The following is a 20074-nucleotide window of genomic DNA, read 5'->3' as shown; positions in this document are numbered from 1 at the left end:
ATTCTTAGTGTCTAAATATTAAAAATTTCTAAGTTTGGTGTCTTGCATGTTTTCTTTTATTGAAAATTTTTCAAAAATACATACTTGATGTTCATCATGATCTTTAAAGTGTTCTTGGTGTTCATCTTGACATTCATAGTGTTCTTGCATGCATCATTTAATTTGATCCAAAATTTTCATGCATTAAGTCTTTTTGGTGTTTTTCTCTCTCATCATTAAAATTCAAAAATAAAAAAAATTTATGTTTTCCTTTTCTACTCATAATTTTCGAAACTTTGAGTTGACTTTTTCAAAAATTTTTAAAATCTAGTTGTTTCTTATGAGTCAAATCAAATTTTCAATTTAAAAATTCTATCTTTTTCAAATCTTTTTCATTTTTCTTTTATGATTTTCGAAAATTTCAAATTGATTTTCAAAAATATTTTTCTTATTTTATTTCATAATTTCAAAATCTTTACTAACAATCAATGTGATTGATTCAAAAAATTTTCAAGTTGTTACTTGCCTATTAAGAAAGGTTCAATCTTTAAATTTGAAAATCATATCTTTTTGTTTCTTGTTAGTCAAGTAATCAACTTTAATTTTCAAAATCAAATCTTTTTAAAGTTCTTTTTCAAATCTTTTTTAAAATAAATTTCAATCATATCTTTTTCAAAATTAATTTCAAAATCTTTTCTAACTTCTTATCTTTTCAAAATTTGATTTTCAAATCTTTTTCAATTAACCACTTAACTTTTTGTTTGATTCTTATCTTTTTCAAAACTACCTAACTAATTTTCTCCCTCTAATTTTTGAAAATCACCTTCCTCCTTTTCAAAATTCCTTTTTAATTAACTAATTGTTTTAAATTTTAATTTAATTTCATTTTTTTAATTTTCAAATTTTATTTTAAATTTAATTTAAAAACAAAAATATTTTTCTTTTCTTTTCAATGATGTTCGAAAATTCTTCCCTCTCATCTCCTTCTAATTATTTATTTATTTACTAACACTTCTCTTCATCTTAAAATTTGAACCCTCTCTTTCTCTTGATGTTCGAATTCCTCTTCTTCTATTCTTTTCTTCTTCTACCCACATAAAGGAATCTCTATACTGTGACATAGAGGATTCCATATTTTCTTTTGTGTTCTCTTCTTTTTCATATGAGCAGGAACAAGGATAAGAACATTCTTGTTGAAGTCGGTCCTGAACCTGAAAGGACTCTGAAAAGGAAGCTAAGGGAAGCTAAAGCACAACTCTCTGGAGAAAATCTGACAGAAATTTTTGAAAAAGAAGGAGATATGGCCGAAAATAATAACAATGCAAGGAAGATGCTTGGTGACTTTACTACACCAAATTCCAATTTACATGGAAGAAGCATCTCAATCCCTGCCATTGGAGCAAACAATTTTGAGCTAAAGCCTCAATTAGTTTCTCTGATGCAACAGAACTGCAAGTTTCATGGACTTCCATCAGAAGATCCTTTTCAGTTCTTAACTAAATTCTTGCAAATCTGTGATACTGTTAAGACCAATGGGGTTGATCCCGAGGTCTACAGGCTTATGCTTTTCCCATTTGCTGTAAGAGACAGAGCTAGAATATGGTTGGACTCTCAACCTAAAGATAGCCTGAACTCTTGGGATAAGCTGGTCACGGCTTTCTTAGCCAAGTTCTTTCCTCCTCAAAAGCTTAGCAAGCTTAGAGTGGATGTTCAAACCTTCAAACAGAAAGAAGGTGAATCCCTCTATGAAGCTTGGGAGAGATACAAGCAACTGACCAAAAAGTGTCCTTCTGACATGCTTTCAGAATGGACCATCCTGGATAAATTCTATGATGGTTTGTCTGAATTATCTAAGATGTCATTGGACCATTCTGCAGGTGGATCCATTCACCTCAAGAACTCATTGACATGGTTGCAAATAACCAGTTCATGTACACTTCTGAAAGGAATCATGTGAATAATGGAACGCCTCAAAGGAAGGGAGTTCTTGAAATTGATACTCTGAATGCCATATTGGCTCAGAATAAAATATTAACTCAGCAAGTCAATATGATCTCTCAGAGTCTGAATGGATTGAAGGAATCATCCAACAGTACTATAGAGCCATCTTCTGAAGAAGAAGCTTATGATCCTGAGAACCCTGCAATAGTAGAGGTGAATTACATGGGTGAACCCTATGGAAACACCTATAATCCCTCATGGAAAAATCATCCAAATTTCTCATGGAAGGATAAACAAAAGCCTCAACAAGGCTTTAATAATGGTGGAAGAAACAGGTTTAGCAATAGCAAACCTTTTCCATTATCCACTCAGCAACAGACAGAGAATTCTGAGTAGAACCCATCTAGCTTAGCAAATATAGTCTCTGATCTATCTAAGGCCACTGTGAGTTTTATGAATGAAACAAGGTCCTCCATTAGAAATTTGGAGGCACAAGTGGGCCAGCTGAGTAAAAGAGTCACTGAAACTCCTCCTAGTATTCTCCCAAGCAATACAGAAGAGAATTCCTAAAGAGAGTGCAAGGCCATTACGTTACTTAGTGTGGCTGAACCCAAAGAGGGGGAGGAGGACGTGAATCCTAGTGAGGAAGACCTCCTGGGACGCTTAGTGACTTATAAGGAGTTTTCCTTTGAGGAACCAAAGGAATCTGAGGCTTATCTAGAGACCATAGAGATTCTATTGAGCCTCCTTCTGCCCTTCATGAGCTCTGATGAGTATTCTTCTTCTGAAGAGAATGAAGACGTTATTGAAGAGCAAGTTTCTAAGTACCTTGGTGTAATCATGAAGCTGAATGCCAGATTATTTAGTAATGAGACTTGGGAAGATGAACCTCCCTTGCTCACCAATGAACTGAATGCATTGGATAGTCAGAAATTACCCCAAAAGAAACAGGATCCTGGCAAATTCTTAATACGCTGCACCATAGGCACCATGACCTTTGAGAAGGCTCTGTGTGACCTGGGGTCAGGAATAAACTTAATGCCACTCTCTGTAATGGAGAAACTTGGGATCTTTGAGGTGCAAGCTGCCAGAATCTCATTAGAGATGGCAGAAAATTCAAGAAAATAGGCTTATGGACAAGTAGAGGACGTGTTAGTAAAGGTTGAAGGCCTTTACATCCTTGCTGATTTCATAATCCTAGACACTGGGAAGGATGAGGATGAATCCATCATCCTTGGAAGACCCTTCCTAGCCACAGCAAGAGCTGTGATTGATGTGGACAGAGGAGAATTGATCCTTCAACTGAATGAGGACAACCTTGTGTTTAAAACTCAAGGATCTCCTTCTGTAACCATGGAGAAGAAGCATGAAAAGCTTCTCTCACTGCAGAGTCAACCAAAGCCCCCACAGTCAAACTCTAAGTTTGGTGTTGGGAGGCCATAACCAAACTCTAAGTTTGGTGTTGAACCCCCACATTCAAACTTTAAGTTTGGTGTTAGGAGGTTCTAACAATGCTCTGAACATCTGTGAGGCTCTATGAGAGCTCACTGTCAAGCTATTGACATTAAAGAAGCGCTTATTGGGAGGCAACCAAATGTTATCTATTTATATTTATTTATTTTCTATTGTTATTTTATGTTTTCTTTAGGTTGATGATCATGTGAAGTCACAAAAACTACTGAAAAATAAAAAACATAATGAAAAATAGAATGAAAAATAGCACACCCTGGAGGAAGAGCAGTCTGGCATTAAACGCCAGAAACAAGCATCTGTCTGGCGTTTAACGCCAGAAACAAGCACCAAGCTGGCGTTTAACGCCAGAAACAAGCATCTGCCTGGCGTTAAATGCCAGAAACAGGCTACATTTGGGCGTTTAACGCCAGAAACAAGCAGCAGTCTGGCGTTAAACGCCAGGATTGCACAGTAAGGGCATTTTACACGCCTAATTGGAGCAGGGATGTTAAGTCCTTGACCCCACTTGATCTGTGGACCCCACAGGATCCCCTCAGGATCTGTGGACCCCACAGGATCCCTACCTTTTCTTCTCTCCTCTTCACACCTTTTTATAACCCTCTTTCCTAAATACCATTCACCAATCACCTCAATCACTCTTTCCCATCACCCCCTCATCATTCACATCCATCCTCTCTTCCCCATAAACCCCTCTCCTCCATTCTTTTTCTTTTTCTTCTTCTTTTTCTCTTCTTTTGCTCAGGGACGAGCAAACATTTTAAGTTTGGTGTGGTAAAAATTATTGCTTTTTGTTTTTCCATAACAATTAATGGCACCTAAGGCCAGAGAATCCTCAAAAAAGAGGAAAGAGAAGGCAATTGCTTCTACCTCTGAGCCATGGAAGATGGAGAGATTCATCTCAAAGGTCCATCAAGACTACTTTTATGAAGTTGTGGCCAAGAAGAAAGTGATCCCTGAGGTTCCTTTCAAGCTCAGAAAGAATGAGTATCCGGAGATCCGACTTGAGATCCAAAGAAGAGGTTGGGAAATTCTCACCAACCCCATTCAACAAGTCGGGATCTTAATGGTTCAAGAGTTCTATGCAAACGCATGGATCACTAGGAACCATGATCAAAGTGTGAACCCAAATCCAAAGCATTGGCTTACCATGGTTCGGGAGAAATGCTTAGATTTTAGTCCGGAAAATGTAAGGCTGGCGTTCAACTTGCCAATGATGGAAGAAAACGCACACCCCTACACTAGAAGGGTCAACTTTGATCAAAGGTTGGACCAAGTCCTCATGGACATATGTGTAGAAGGAGCTCAATGTAAGGTTGACTCAAGAGGCAAGCCGGTTTAATTAAGAAGGTTGGACCTTAAGCCTGTAGCTAGAGGATGGTTGGAGTTCATTCAACGCTCAATCATTTCTACTAGCAACCGGTCTGAAGTTACTATAGACCGGGCCATCATGATCCATAGTATCATGATTGGGGAGGAAGTAGAGGTTCATGAGATTATACCTCAAGAACTCTACAAGGTGGCTGACAAGTCCTCCACTTTGGCAAGGTTAGCCTTTCTTCACCTCATTTGTCACCTCTACAATTCGGCTGGAATTGACATAGAGGGAGACATCCTCATTGAAGAGGACAAGCCCATCACTAAGAAGAAGATGGAGCAAACAAGAGATCATGGACCTCAATAAGAGCATGAGGAAATTCCTCACCATGAAATCCCTGAGATGCCTTAGGGGATGCACTTCCTTCCACAAAACTATTGGGAGCAAATCAACACTTCCCTAGGAGAATTAAGTTCCAACATGGGACAACTAAGGATGGAGCACCAAGAGCACTCCATCATCCTCCATGAGATTAGAGAAGATCAAAGAGCTATGAGGGAGGAGCAACAAAGGCAAGGAAGAGACATAGAGGAGCTCAAAAGCACCATTGGTTCTTCAAGAAAAGGAAGACGCCACCCTCACTAAGGTGGACTCATTCCTTAATCTCCTTGTCTATTTATTTTACTATTTTTCGATTTTTGAGCTTTATGTTTTATTTATGTTTGTGTCTTTACTACATGATCACTAGTGTCTAAGTGTCTATGCCTTAAAGTTATGAATGTCCTATGAATTCATCACCTCTCTTAAATGAAAAAATGTTCAAAAAAAAAAAACAAAAGAACAAGAAGTACATGGTTTCAAATTCATTCTTGAAACTAATTTAATTATTTTGATGTGGTGACGATACTTTTTGTTTTCTGAATGAATGCTTGAACAGTGCATATGTCTTTTGATATTGTGGTTTATGAATGTTAAATATGTTGGCTCTTGAAAGAATAATGAAAAGGAGAAATGTTATTGATAATCTAAAAAATCATAAAAATTGATTCTTGAAGCAAGAAAAAGCAGTGAATAGAGAAAAGCTTGCGAAAAAAAAGGAACAAAAAGAAAAAGCAAGCAGAAAAAGGCAAAAGCTCTTTAAACCAAAAGGCAAGAGCAAAAAGCCAATAGCCCTTAAAACCAAAAGGCAAGGGTAGTAAAAAAGATCCAAAGCTTTGAGCATCAGTGGATAGGAGGGCCTAAAGGAATAAAATCATGGCCTAAGCGGCTAAACCAAGCTGTCCCTAACCATGTGCTTGTGAAGTGAAGGTGTCAATTGAAAAGCTTGAGACTGAGCGGTTAAAGTCGTGGTCCAAAGCAAAAAGAGTGTGCTTAAGAGCTCTAGACACCTCTAATTGGGGACTTTAGCAAAGCTGAGTCACAATCTGAAAAGGTTCACCCAGTTATGTGTCTGTGGCATTTATGTATCCGGTGGTAATACTGGAAAACAAAGTGCTTAGGGCCACGGCCAAGACTCATAAAGTAGCTGTGTTCAAGAATCAACATACTGAACTAGGAGAATCAATAACACTATCTGAATTCTAAGTTCCTATAAATGCCAATCATTCTGAACTTCAATGGATAAAGTGAGATGCCAAAACTATTCAAGAGGCAAAAAGCTACTAGTCCCACTCATCTGATTGGAGCTAAGTTTCATTGATATTTTGGAATTCATAGTATATTCTCTTCTTTTTATCCTATTTAATTTTCAGTTGCATGGGGACAAGCAACAATTTAAGTTTGGTGTTGTGATGAGCGGATAATTTATACGCTTTTTGGCATTGTTTTTACATAGTTTTTAGTATAATTTAGTTAGTTTTTAGTATATTTTTATTAGTTTTTAAATAAAAATCACATTTCTAGACTTTACTATGATTTTGTGTGTTTTTCTGTGATTTCAGGTATTTTCTGGCTGAAATTGAGGGACTTGAGCAAAAATCAGATTCAGAGGTTGAGGAAGGACTGCAGATGTTGTTGGATTCTGACCTCCCTGCACTCAAAGTGTATTTTCTGGAACTACAAAACTCCAAATGGCGCGCTCTCAAATTCTTTGGAAAGTAGACATCCAGGGCTTTCCATCAATATATAATAGTCCATAATTTGCCCGAGTTTAGATGACGCAAACTGTCGTTCAACGCTAGTTCCATGTTGCATTCTGGAGTTAAACGCCAGAAACAGGTTGCAAAGTGGAGTTAAACGCCAGAAACAGGTTACAAACTGGCGTTCAACTCCAAGAGAAGCCTCTACACGTGTAAAGCTCAATACTCAGCCCAAGCACACACCAAGTGGGCCCCGGAAGTGGATTTCTGCATCATTTACTCATCTCTGTAAACCCTAGTAACTAGTTTAGTATAAATAGGAGTTTTTACTATTGTATTTACATCTTTAGTTTCATCTTTGGACGTTTAGTTCTGAGATCATGGAGGCTGGCCTCTCGGCCATGCCTAGACCTTATTCTTATGTATTTTCAACGGTAGAGTTTCTACACACCATAGATTAAGGTGTGGAGCTCTGCTGTTCCTCAAGTATTAATGCAAAGTACTATTGTTTTTCTATTCAATTCAAGCTTATTCCTATTCTAAGATGTTCATTCGCACCCAAGAACATGATGAATGTGATGATTATGTGACGCTCATCATCATTCTCACTTACGAACGCGTGCCTGACAAACACTTCCGTTCTACATGCAAACAAGCTAGAATGAATATCTCTTAGATATCTAATACAGAGGACCGAGTCCGAGATATTAGAATCTTCGTGGTATAAGTTAGAACCCATGAACGGCCATTCCTGAGATCCGGAAAGTCTAAACCTTGTCTGTGGTATTCCGAGTAGGATCTGGGAAGGGATGGTTGTGACGAGCTTCAAACTCGCGAGTGCTGGGCGTAGTGACAGACGCAAAAGGATAGTAAATCCTATTCCAGTATGATCGAGAACCGACAGATGATTAGCCATGCAGTGACAACGCATTAGACCATTTTCACAGAGAGGACGGGATGTAGCCATTGACAATGGTGATGCCCAACATACAGCTTGCCATGGAAAGGAGTAGGAATGATTGGATGAAGACAGGAGGAAAGCAGAGGTTCAGGAGGAACGAAAGCATCTCTATACGCTTATCTGAAATTCTCACCACTGAATTACATAAGTATCTCTATCCTAGTTTACATTTTATTTATATTTTTATTATCAATTCATCATAACCATTTGAATCCATCTGAATGAGATTTACAAGGTGACCATAGCTTACTTCAGGCCGACAATCTCCGTGGGATCGACCCTTACTCACATAAGGTTTATTACTTGGACGACCCAGTGCACTTGCTGGTTAGTTGTGCGAAGTTGTGACAAAGTGTGATTGACGTTTGAGAGCACAAAGTCTTTGGCGCCATTGTTGATGATCGTAATTTCGTGCACCACTGACACTTCTTCACAAAGTCGGTGGCATTTTTCTGTAAGGTCAGCCAGAAGAACTCCCAGCTCGGATAACTTTCCTGGCTAAAGGCCTTGCTCCTAGATGATTTCTGCAGATGCCGTTATGTACTTCATCTAGGACTTCTTCCGTCTTAGAAGTCGGGACGCACTTCAGCAATGGTGTCGATATTCCCCTTCTATAGAGGATATTTTTCACCATTGTATAATTTTGTGCTTCCCTTTGGATCTTTTTGGCCTCTTTTTGCTCCTTAGGTAAGATGTCAAATTTTAAATATTCGACTAAGGGAGCCATCCATCCAAGGTCTAGGCTGGAAACTTCTAAGGCGTCTTGTCTAATTTTATTCTTCACAACTGAGGGCTCTTGGAGAGTTTCTTGAATCAGGATTTTATTGTTTCCTCCTGGCTTGGTACTTACTAACTTGGAAAGAGTGTTCTGCTCTGCTATTAAGCTCCCGAGGTATATGTCAGACCTCGGTTTTTGGGAAGCGCTTGAGATGTTCCTTAGTTTTTTCTAAGTACCTTTTCATATTTGGATCTTTAGCCTGATAGTCTCCATTGATTTGAGAAGTTACTACTTGAAAGTCACTGAAGACTACTACTTTGGTCGCGCCGACTTCTTCAACTAGCTTCAGCCCGGCAATTAAGGCTTCATATTCTGTATGATTATTGGAGGCTGAGAACTCAAACTTCAGAGAGACCTCTATTTGAGTTCCTTCCTGATTGGCCAATATGATTCCCGCACCACTTTCGACTTTATTGGATGAACCGTTGGTGCACGAAATTGTGATCATACTTTTCACAACTCTGCACAACTAACCAGCAAGTGCACTGGGTCGTCCAAGTAATACCTTACGTGAGTAAGGGTCGATCCCACGGAGATTGTCGGCTTGAAGCAAGCTATGGTCATCTTGTAAATCTTAGTCAGGCAGATTCAAATGGTTATGAGGTTTTGATAATTAAAAGATAAATAAAATATAAAATAAAATAAAGATACTTATGTAATTCATTGGTGGGAATTTCAGATAAGCGTTTGGAGATGCTTTGTTGCTTCTGAACCTCTGCTTTCCTATTGCCTTCTTCCAATCACACGTGCTCCCATCCATGGCAAGCTGTATGATCCTTTTGGATAAAAAATATCAGGTATGGTTTCTGCACGGCTAATCAACTGTCAGATTTCTCGTCTCGGATGAAAAATACCAGGTACAGCTACCGCACGGCTAATCATCTATCGATTCTCACTAGCGTCAGAATAAGATCTCTCTATCCTTTTGCACACTGTCACTGCGCCCAACATTCGCAAGTTTGAAGCTCATCATAGTCATTGATAAACAACTATTTTATGGTTTATCTTGTGTGTAAAACCTATGCACAATTACTCAAGAGGGGGGGTGAATTGAGTATTGCAACAACAATGAATCTTTTTGCGAAAGTTAAAGACAATATACAAAAGTGTTATTGTACTAGTATTTTTCCAAGAGCTTAACTCAATTGCTAAGCATTTATAAGGAGCTTTTACTTTCCAATAGACACCAACTCAATTAAATTGATCAAGCTTTTCACCAATCGGACTTAAGCTATTTCTTAAGTACTTACGAAGCTACTTTTCAATCACAATTTATTTGCTCAAAGGTAAAAGACAATAATATAGAAGAGATGAGTTTGGAGAGATGCAAACGCTATTTAGAGTGGTTCGGCACAATCCTTGTCCTACGTCCACTTTCTTTCTCAATCGCTATTGAGAAGTTCCACTATTGCCAAGCTTCAAGGTGCTCGCGCAAAACCTTTTACAATCCGAGTCCTTAGTTTCTAACACCTCACGGTATATGATCACCACTCGTATACTAACCCACTCCACTTAGAGACTCCTTCTCTAAGATTTGCCTTGAGTACTTAGTATACTTCTTTGGTATCCTCACCGACTATAGTGTTTATAACTCTTGACTCAACCTTGGAGATCACACTCCAATTTACAAAGTGTTACAAGAAAACAATTCTCAAAGACTTGTTGAGATGAAATGAGTACTCTCTAGAAGAGTGTATGATTACAAGTTTAGTACTATTGAACCAATTGATATTGCTCTCTCAAATTGTGTATTATAACACCTTAAAAATGTGTAGAATGAAAGAATATGAACAAGATAGTTTGCAAATACTCACTTGTGTGAAATAAGGCTTTAATCCATCTATTTATAGACTTCCCAAACCTTAGAAACGTTTGGGAGTTAATGGGATGGAGCCGTTTTGTTAAAACTAGCCGTTTTTTATGTTTTTGAATCATTTGCATCGATGCATAACACTTTGCATCGATGCAAATGTGTCTTTGAAGCTGAAATTTGAATTTTCAGCTAGGTTGCATCGATGCAAACATCTTTGCATCGATGCAACAAGTCGTTGCATGCTTTGCATCGATGCAAGATGAGTGTGCATCGATGCAAACCTTAAAGAATGGCTTAAAATCACTTCAAACTACTTAGGATTGATCTCAAACTTGTTGGAGTCAATTCCTATGCTTTTGTACCTTTGAAAACAAGTTTTTAAACCATTTGGCTAGCATCGAATTGCAAGATGTGCATCAAAACATTTTGTGAGTGTGTGTTGAGAGATTTAGCAATTGGTTCTTAACAAGAAGTTACCTAAGTCCTAAGACACTATACTTGTCTTCAAATGTTGTGGACTTGAGTTTCTTGTTGTTGTTGTGTTGCTTTCAACTCTTCATTCCTCAACGTTGAATGTTGGTTGATCTTTCAATATGCTTGTTCATTCAAGTTGTTTGTTGGTTTGTCTTTCATGTCGTTTGTTGGTTTGTCATTCATCAAAACCTATGAATACAAACTTCGCATACAAGCAACATGATTTACAATTTCCCCCTTTTTGATAATGATAAACCAATTTTGAGGATATGCATTTATAAATGATTTTGAAAGCAACAATAATGCACTTTGTTTTATAGAAAGCTTTGGAGAAGACTTCACAAAAAAATTTTTGCAGGAGTTCCCCCTAAATATGTGCATTTGTTCCCTTAATGGGCGTTTATCAAAGAAAACAATTTAGATATCAAAGTTTTTGCTTAGCGGAAGTCTTTTTGAAAACATTGTTTCGCAAACTTATTTCTTCTTTTCAAATCCTTAAACTTCTTCTTTTTCAAAAGTTTAAAATTTCAAATATCCTCAAACTTCTCTTCCCCCTTTTGACATTATCAAAAAGAAAGGATTTTGAAATGTGTCATAGAAGCATGCATAAAACAATGAAAATAGATATTTCCCCCTTTCAAAAAGAATTTGATTTCCTCTTTTTTATATATAAAACAAGCATGCATAATTCCCCCTAAATAAGTGAAATATATTAAAGCATGCTCATTAACTTAAAATAGGGGTACCAAGCCTATTTTGAGTTATTCACCAAATAAGCATACAAGCATTAATCATTAAACAAAATTATGAAGAGCATATCAAAATATTAAAACCATAATAGAAATCCTTAGCTTACTAGGAGTTAGTTTAACAATTCATATAATGAAATAAACATAAAGCAATAAAAAGTGACTTGATGAAGAGGAGACAATCAATCTTTGTCTTCATCATCATCAGTGTCCTCTTCATATGGTAGGTGGATCCCGAAATGCTCATATAAGTCATCAATACGACGATCCAAGCGACCCGTGCGACGATCTACACGAGACACACGACGATTAAGTGCTTCAAGTTGCCTACCATGCTCTACGTCAATCCTTTGGATGTTTTGGTTGATGGATTGTAATTCTCTCATTATATCAACCAAGGAGGGTGGTTCTTGAGCTTGAGGTGCTTGTGGAGGAGCTTCCTCTTGAGGACCTTGTTCATCAACATTTCTTCTTCCCATTTTGTTGAGAATATGAGTGTTGATACAAGATTGAGGTGGTACTTCCTTGGTAATCTCATTTGATACATCAATACCAACATAATCAAAGACTTTAGACCATAGGCAAAGGAATCCTAATCCACCATTCCTATCCTTCATCTTGAGCCTAACCATATGTTGTATTATAAAGTATGGCCAATTAATCTTAATTCCATTCATCATAGCCCACATGACAATCAAATCTTCATCATTTACATTCGCATGCCCGGATATTCTAGGTTGCAATACATAGGTGACTAGATATAACAAAGTTCTATGTTCCGCACTCATTGAATTGCAACTAATTTTGGAATGAGCTCCTTGTACAAGATTGAACAAATGCATGGCATTGTCCTTTGAATAACCCCATTCATCAATTGGGGTTTTACCACCTTGAAACAAGTCACCTTGATTTGGCAGCTCCCAAATGGTGGCTAACTCATCACCATCTAGCCTATAATCCTTTCTTCCTATCTTGAAGAATAATGTGAAACTTGATTCATCTTCCTCATCAATCTCAATCATGAGTGTACTATAGGCTATGGCAACTAAATCCGGATAAAATTTACTCTTAATTTGAACAAAATCCATGAGACCTTGATGAACTAGAATAGCCTTAAGAGTATCAAAGTTATGAATGACAAGAAGGGTCGGATCCAAATACCTCAGAGGAATTTCCTTTCTTCCGGCGAGCCTTGCCTCATAGAATTGAAGATCTTCATTAGAAGCAAAGTACCTTGCCAAAGGATGATTATTTGGAGGTGGAACCACACTTGAAGAACCTTTTGACTTCTTGACGGTTCTCTTGATTCTAGGCATTGTGGATGATTTTGTTTTATGGGTTTTGTAGAGGAGAATGTGGGGACTTCAAATATGTAATTTGTTTGTAGTGGGTATCTAAGTTTTGTGAGTTGTATGAAGCTATATGTGAGCTTGTTTTGGAGGTAATGGAGGTTTGGAGGTGGAGATATGAGTTGTGAGGTTGAAGATGATGAAAAAGTGGGGTTTTGTTGCACAAAAATGCCAAATTTACGTGTTTTTATGCAATTTGGTCTTGTTTGCATCGATGCAATGGGCTTTGCATCGATGCACATAGCACGTCGTGTGCTTTGCATCGATGCAAAGCTTGGTTGCATCGATGCAACATGCATCATTTTGCCCAAAATCACCAAATTTTCATCCTTTGGTGGTTCTTTCTTCAATCCTTTGAGTTCCATCATGTATATACTCATTTAAACTATTATAAACTTCAATTTGTTGATCCTCCATTGTTTATAATCTTCAAATTCTTTAATCTACCTCAAAATTAATCACTCATTCATCAACTCATAAACCTACAAAACAATGGCTAATTGGATATCTCCAATGCTTAAGTTAGTAAGAGATAAAATAGCAATATAAATACAATGAATTCAAACAAATCATATTAGATTAGAATCCAAGATACCAAGTTCATTTCGGATGTTAAAAAAACTTTCTTTACATAAAGGTTTAGTGAAGATGTCCGCTAGTTGTTTACTAGTTTCGACAAATTCAATAACCACATCACCCTTTTCAACATGGTCTCTTATGAAGTGATGTCTAATCTCAATATGCTTGGTTCTTGAATGTTGAACCGGATTCTTGGTTAAATTTATTGCACTAGTATTATCACATTTGATAGGAATGTGATCAAGCATGAGTCCATAGTCCACAAGTTGTTGTTTCATCCATAAAATTTGGGCGCAACAACTACCGGCGGCTACATACTCGGCTTCGGCGGTAGATAAGGCTACACTTACTTGTTTCTTGCTATGCCATGAAACAAGAGAGTTTCCTAGCAAGTGACAAGTGCCGCTAGTGCTTTTCCTATCCAAATTGCAACCGGCAAAATCGGAATCGGAATAACCAATCAAATCACAAGTGGATCCTTTCGGATACCACAATCCAACATTTAATGTTCCTAGGAGATACTTCATAATCCTTTTCACCGCACATAAGTGAGATTCCTTAGGATTAGTTTGGTATCTCGCACACATGCATACACTAAACATGATATCTGGCCTACTTGCCGTTAGATAAAGCAATGATCCTATCATGCCTCTATACTTCTTTACATCTATGTTTTTACCTTGTTCATCTTTGTCAAGGTAGCAAGTAATGCTCATTGGTGTGTCCATTGCCTTAGCATTGTCCATTCCAAATCTTTTGAGCAATTCCTTGCAATATTTGGTTTGGCCAACGAAAGTTCCTTCTTTTCCTTGTTTGATTTGAAGACCAAGGAAGAAGTTGAGTTCGCCCATCATGGACATTTCAAATTCACTTTGCATGAGGTTTGAGAAAAACTTGCAAAGTGATTCGTTAGTTGAACCAAATATTATGTCATCGACGTAAACTTGTACCAAAAGGATATTTTTGTTTTCAATCATGATAAATAAAGTTGTATCAACCTTCCCTCTTCTAAAACCCTTTTCTATTAAAAACTTGCTCAAACGTTCATACCAAACTCTTGGAGCTTGTTTAAGACCATAAAGAGCTTTCTTGAGTTTAAAAACATGATTAGGATTTTCATAATCCTCAAAACCGGGAGGTTGTTCAACATATACTTCTTCTTGAATGAAACCATTAAGAAAGGCACTCTTAACATCCATTTGATAAAGTTTGAAGTTATAAGAGGATGCAAAAGCAAGTAACATCCTAATAGCTTCTAATCTAGCTACGGGAGCATAAGTTTCGTCATAATCAATGCCTTCCTCTTGATTATAACCTTTAGCTACTAATCTAGCTTTGTTTCTAACAATTGTACCATTTTCATCGAGTTTATTTCTAAAAACCCATTTTGTTCCGACAATTGTTTGATTACTTGGTTTAGGCACCAATTCCCAAACGTCATTTCGTTTGAATTGGTTAAGCTCCTCTTGCATTGCCATAACCCAATGTTCATCATCAATTGCGGACTCAATGGTAGATGGTTCAATTTGAGAAACAAAAGCACTATATGTAAATAAATTTCTAAAAGAGGATCGAGTTGTTACCCCTTTCGAAACATTACCAATGACGTTGTCTAGAGGATGATCCTTTGAAGTACGCCAGTCCTTTGGAAGTGCATTTATTTGTGCTTGTGATGGTACAATTTCTTCAACTTGAACATTATCCTTTGTTGTAGATGCTTTATTTAAATCTTTTTCTTTGTCTTCACCATTCAAATTTAGTGAATCAAAGTTTTCTACATTTTCATCAAAATCTTTTCTAGCATAACAACGGTTAGTTTCATCAAAAGCGACATGAATACTTTCTTCCATAGTCATGATGCGTTTATTATATACTCTAAAAGCTTTGCTAGTTAAAGAGTAGCCTAAGAAGATTCCTTCATCAGCCTTAGCATCAAATTTGCCTAAGTTATCTTTTCCATTATTTAGAATAAAGCATTTACAGCCAAAGACGTGAAGGTGGGAAATATTTGGCTTTCTTCCTTTGTACAATTCGTACGGTGTTTTCTTAAGAATAGGTCGAATGATAATCCTATTCATAACATAACACGCGGTACTAACCGCATCCGCCCAAAAGTACTTAGGAATATTAGCCTCATTGAGCATAGTTCTCGCCATTTCTTCTAAATGACGATTTTTCCTTTCAACCACACCATTTTGTTGTGGTGTTCTAGGAGAGGAAAAATTATGCTCAATGCCATTTTCTTCACAAAAAGTTTCAAAAAGATTGTTTTCAAATTCTCCACCATGATCACTTCTAATAGATGATATATGCAAATTCTTTTCATTTTGAATAACTTTGGCTAATCTTTTGAATGCTCGAAATGCATCACTCTTGTTTGCTAGAAACAAGGTCCATGTAAATCGAGAGTAATCATCAACAATAACTAAAGCATAGTAATTGCCACCAAAGCTCATAGTCCTGGAAGGACCAAATAAATCCATGTGCAAAAGTTGTAATGGCCTTGTTGTCGAAACAATGTTTTTAGATTTAAAAGAGGCCTTTACTTGTTTTCCCTTTTGACATGCGTCGCAAAGGATGTCTTTTTCAAAACGTAGCTTTGGTAAGCCAATTACTAACTCTTTAGAGACCAACTTGCTAAGATGGTCCATGTTAGCATGAGCTACTCTACGATGCCATAACCAAGTTTCATCATTTTTACTAACAAGGCATTTCACATCATTTGAGGAAACTTCATCTATATTAATCATGTATACATTGTCAACACGGTGTCCAATTAGCACAATTTCATTAGTGTCTTGCCTTTTTATCAAACAACATTTTGAGTCAAAGGTAACTAAGTTTCCTTTTCTCACAAAGTTGGCTAACACTAATGAGATTATGTTTGAGACCTTTGACAAGTATAACATTATCTATGGAGGTAGAAGAGTTTTTACCAACTTTTCCAACGCCGATTACTTTGCCGGTGTTGTTGTCTCCATAGATCACATTTCCTCCGTTTGTAGGCTCTATTGCGGTGAACTTTGATTCATCGCCGGTCATGTGTTTGGAGCATCCACTATCAACATACCAATTTGTATCCTTAGCTCCAACACGTACCTACAAAACAATTAAAATTGGGATTTAGGTACCCAAGTGAATTTGGGTCCTTGATGGTTAGTATGAGCATAATGCCCATAAGGTGCCCATCTCGTATCTTGACTACGAAAGTTTATATGTTTAATTCTAGTAAAGCATACGGGTGCTATATGACCTACTTTATTGCAATAATGACATATGACATTTGGATTATGCATCCTATGCATGTTTCTAAATGGTTGCCTAGGTTGTTTCCTAAATGCAACATCTTTTGATCTATATGCATTGTGATTATAATTTCTAAATGAAGCATGTTGAGGAGGATGTTTAAAGGCTTCATTCCTTTTAGGCATGCTTGCCTTTTGGGCTTGCGGTTGCCTAATAGGAGTTTTAGTATTTTTAAATTTTCCTTTTTCAAAACCTAAACCTTCCTTATTATGAACATGCTTTTGATTTTTCAACATTTTATCTAAGTTCTTTGAAGATTCATTGAACTTAGCTAAAGTGTTCTTAAGATTTGTAATTTCATTTTCATGCATTTTACAAGATTTGTATGGATCACTACTTGTGCTACACTTATCTTTTCCAAGATTGATATTCTCATTTTTCAACATCTCATTTTGTTTTAAAAGATCCATATTCTTTTTCTTTAGGAGAGAATAATCTTGGGTAAGTTTTGTGTACACCTCAAGTAAGGCATCATATTCATCTTGTAAATTAAAAGAAGTGGAGTTGTCATTACTAACCTTTTCTTCGCTTGCCATTAAGCAAAGATTTGCAACCTCGTCGTCATCGGAGTCAGATTCATCCTCGTTCTCCCATGATATGTATGCTTTCTCCTTCTTCTTAAATTTCTTGTTTTTGTCCTCCTTTTGAAGTTTTGGACAATTGGGTTTAATGTGTCCAACTTCTCCACACTCATAGCATTTTGGTACCTTTGTTTTGCTCTTGAAGTTTTTCTTCATTGCAAACTTATTGAATCTTTTTAATAAGAGTGCAAATTCTTCATCTCCTTCTTCTTCATTATCATCACTCTCTTCTTGTAGTGATGTTGTTTTAAGGGCGAGACTTTTCTTCTTGCTTTCTTCACCTTTTTGTCTATTTAGCATAGTCATCTCATAGGTGAGAAGATTACCTCGTAGTTGATCAAATGTAAGTTGATCATAGAGCCTTCCTTCCACAATGGCGTTCACTTTGGAGTTCCATTTTGGTGTAAGGCTTGTAAGCACCTTGGTCACAATTTGTTTATCATTGTATTTTGTGCCAAGCATGCTTAGGTTGTTGAAGATCTTGGAGAGTCTTTCAAGAGCTTCTTCAATGCTCTCTTCATCTTTCATTTTAAAATTTTCCCATTCATGAACCAACATAAATACCTTTGATTCTTTAACGTGGTCGGTTCCTTCGTAAGTGATTTGGAGTTTATCCCAAATCTCTTTAGCGGTTTCACATGTAGAGATCTTCATATAATCATGCTCGTTAAGTGCACAATGAATGAAGTTGATGGCTTTATCATTCATTGCCACTTTCTTCCAATCATCGTCATTATATTCACTTTCTCCTTTCGGTACTTGCTTTAAGACGGAGACTTCTCCTTCTTTAGCGCTTGTTGTCTTTGTTGGAATGTGATTTCCATTCTCAATCACTTTCCAAATTCTCACATCTTGAGAACGGATCCAAATTCTCATCTTATTTTTCCAATAAGAGTAATTTGTTCCGCTAAAAAGAGGAGGTCTAGCGGTTGAGTTACCTTCACTAGTGTTGTTGTTGTTAAAGCTTGTGCTTGCCATGATCTTTTCCCTTAAACGGTTAAGTCTTTCAAAGGGTTAAGCTCTGATGCCACTTGTAAAACCTATGCACAATTACTCAAGAGGGGGGGTGAATTGAGTATTGCAACAACAATGAATCTTTTTGCGAAAGTTAAAGACAATATACAAAAGTGTTATTGTACTAGTATTTTTCCAAGAGCTTAACTCAATTGCTAAGCATTTATAAGGAGCTTTTACTTTCCAATAGACACCAACTCAATTAAATTGATCAAGCTTTTCACCAATCGGACTTAAGCTATTTCTTAAGTACTTACGAAGCTACTTTTCAATCACAATTTATTTGCTCAAAGGTAAAAGACAATAATATAGAAGAGATGAGTTTGGAGAGATGCAAACGCTATTTAGAGTGGTTCGGCACAATCCTTGTCCTACGTCCACTTTCTTTCTCAATCGCTATTGAGAAGTTCCACTATTGCCAAGCTTCAAGGTGCTCGCGCAAAACCTTTTACAATTCGAGTCCTTAGTTTCTAACACCTCACGGTATATGATCACCACTCGTATACTAACCCACTCCACTTAGAGACTCCTTCTCTAAGATTTGCCTTGAGTACTTAGTATACTTCTTTGGTATCCTCACCGACTATAGTGTTTATAACTCTTGACTCAACCTTGGAGATCACACTCCAATTTACAAAGTGTTACAAGAAAACAATTCTCAAAGAATTGTTGAGATGAAATGAGTACTCTCTAGAAGAGTGTATGATTACAAGTTTAGTACTATTGAACCAATTGATATTGCTCTCTCAAATTGTGTATTATAACACCTTAAAAATGTGTAGAATGAAAGAATATGAACAAGATAGTTTGCAAATACTCACTTGTGTGAAATAAGGCTTTAATCCATCTATTTATAGACTTCCCAAACCTTAGAAACGTTTGGGAGTTAATGGGATGGAGCCGTTTTGTTAAAACTAGCCGTTTTTTATGTTTTTGAATCATTTGCATCGATGCATAACACTTTGCATCGATGCAAATGTGTCTTTGAAGCTGAAATTTGAATTTTCAGCTAGGTTGCATCGATGCAAACATCTTTGCATCGATGCAACAAGTCGTTGCATGCTTTGCATCGATGCAAGATGAGTGTGCATCGATGCAAACCTTAAAGAATGGCTTAAAATCACTTCAAACTACTTAGGATTGATCTCAAACTTGTTGGAGTCAATTCCTATGCTTTTGTACCTTTGAAAACAAGTTTTTAAACCATTTGGCTAGCATCGAATTGCAAGATGTGCATCAAAACATTTTGTGAGTGTGTGTTGAGAGATTTAGCAATTGGTTCTTAACAAGAAGTTACCTAAGTCCTAAGACACTATACTTGTCTTCAAATGTTGTGGACTTGAGTTTCTTGTTGTTGTTGTGTTGCTTTCAACTCTTCATTCCTCAACGTTGAATGTTGGTTGATCTTTCAATATGCTTGTTCATTCAAGTTGTTTGTTGGTTTGTCTTTCATGTCGTTTGTTGGTTTGTCATTCATCAAAACCTATGAATACAAACTTCGCATACAAGCAACATGATTTACATTGTGCTCAATTGAGTGGTTTTTATCAATTCTTTACCCACTTATTCATATGATTTGCATGATTTTATGTTTTCCTTCCTGATTTTGTGTTATGATTGAAAACATGCTTCTTTGGCCTTATATTTGCTAATATTAATCCTCTCTTATTATCATTCGATGCCG

At 36.8% G+C, this 20074-nt stretch overlaps 1 non-coding gene across 1 annotated transcript; it reads right to left on the bottom strand.

The window, feature by feature from the left end:
* Positions 1-1672: 1672 nt before the first annotated feature.
* On the bottom strand, positions 1673-1780 carry LOC112738530 (small nucleolar RNA R71). Its single transcript, XR_003169487.1, has one exon. It is a non-coding gene; the product is annotated as a small nucleolar RNA R71 (small nucleolar RNA).
* Positions 1781-20074: the final 18294 nt, after the last annotated feature.

Source organism: Arachis hypogaea, chromosome 13, assembly GCF_003086295.3.
Source record: "Arachis hypogaea cultivar Tifrunner chromosome 13, arahy.Tifrunner.gnm2.J5K5, whole genome shotgun sequence".
NCBI lineage: Eukaryota > Viridiplantae > Streptophyta > Magnoliopsida > Fabales > Fabaceae > Arachis > Arachis hypogaea.
This window is presented reverse-complemented; position numbering and strand designations above follow the sequence as displayed.